The sequence below is a fragment of the Chiloscyllium plagiosum genome, chromosome 1, assembly GCF_004010195.1.
Source record: "Chiloscyllium plagiosum isolate BGI_BamShark_2017 chromosome 1, ASM401019v2, whole genome shotgun sequence".
Classification (NCBI taxonomy): Eukaryota; Metazoa; Chordata; class Chondrichthyes; order Orectolobiformes; family Hemiscylliidae; genus Chiloscyllium; species Chiloscyllium plagiosum.
Window position 1 is genome coordinate 123,825,730 of NC_057710.1, and position 1,762 is coordinate 123,827,491.

The window sequence follows — 1,762 nt, forward strand, 5'->3', positions numbered from 1 at the left end:
TTATCTATAGGGAGTAACTTGATACCATATGCTTTATACTTAAGGTATTGCACAAGCGAGTCAGAAGTCGAAAGGCCAGATTTTATCTTCGCAAACTATGAAATTCAATTTAATACATCCAAGAGTTGAAGGTTGACACCAGAAAAGTAATAATGAAAACTGCTGGATAAGTATATTCAAAAAAATTAATTCATAAATGTCCTTTGGAAAAAAAACCTGCCCTCCCCATTTGAACTGTTCTTGTGACTGCTGTGTCACATCACACGTTGATATTTAATGTCCTGTGGGAATGATCAGATGGGTAATAAATGTTGTCATTTAAACACTGCTTGCATGACAAACAGAAATGAAACAGGCACATTTGGACCAATTTCTTCCAGTTTAAAGCTAATAATTTATGATAAAGACTGCCATCTAGTGAAAGTGCGTGTCATTGATGCATTTTAAAGCACAACAGGTAGATTGCTGACTCATAAGAATTGGGTAACAGAAGCTGGAATTGTATGCCCTCCCCAAACCCTGTGAAAAAGAAGGCTATAAAATCAGGGCGATGTGGCATGGACTGCGATGACTTATTGCCTATTTGCCTCAGTTAGGATTTTACCAAGTGGTGTCAAAGGCTACAAGTGTCCCTGAGCAAATTAATTAATTTAGGGCACCTTTCCAGCCACTGCCAGTTTTTCACATGTGGCAGGAATGTCCCACACCATGTGGATAACTGAGGAGATGTAGCTGCCCTTGTTTGTTTCCATCTCCTCACCCTGGCTTCCCGCTCTCTGCCACCAATCACTCTACTCGCTGGGTCCTGTTATCTGGCCTCCATTGAATACTGACAACAATCCCAGTAAAGACCACCATTCCCGGTGCTGCTGTTGGTATTGGATAGCCACATACATCTGAAGAACAGTCACATCAGACTTAAAATGTTGACTGTTTCTCTCTCCACAGATGCTGCCAGTCCTGCTGAGTTTTTCTAGCATTTTCTGTGTTAACTTCCTTCCACATGTGAGAGAAGCCACTGCTTGACAACAGTAAAATCCAATACAGTTTCCTTGGCTGGAGGGGAGTGGTCATTCCTAACTTCTCACTACTTGCTGAAAAATTTCTAGCAATAGGCTTGGCCCCAAAACTAGAAAGGCATAAAAAAGCCTTTATGTTTTTCTGATACACAGGGACAATTGCCAATAATAGAAGGTGCTGAATAATGATTATTTTCTGCTTTTTATGATATGACTTTTCAGTTAATTTCATATGTTCCTGCAGACAAAATGTGTTTAAAGACCCACTTTGCCTGTCAAAGGGAGATAGAACACAAAATTTGCACTAAATAAAGGGATTGGAATTTTAGTGCATGAGTTAGTTTTTGCTGTGTCAATGACAGAAGTGAACTAGCAAAGCAGTGTGCTGACAGTCTTGACATTTCTGCTAATTTGAATAATTTCCCCGGCCCCCAACACCTCATCTTCACCATGGATATCCAATCCCTCTACACCTCCATCCGCCATGACCAGGGCCTCCAAGCCCTCCGTTTTTTTCCTCTCCAGACGTTCCCAACAGTACCCCTCCACCGACACTCTCATTCGTTTGGCCGAACTGGTCCTCACCCTTAACAATTTCTCCTTTGAATCCTCCCACTTCCTCCAGACCAAACGGGTAGCCATGGGCACACGTATGGGCCCCAGCAATGCCTGTCTCTTTGTTGGCTACGTAGAACAGTTGATCTTCCATAATTACACCGGCACCACTCCCCACCACTTCCTCC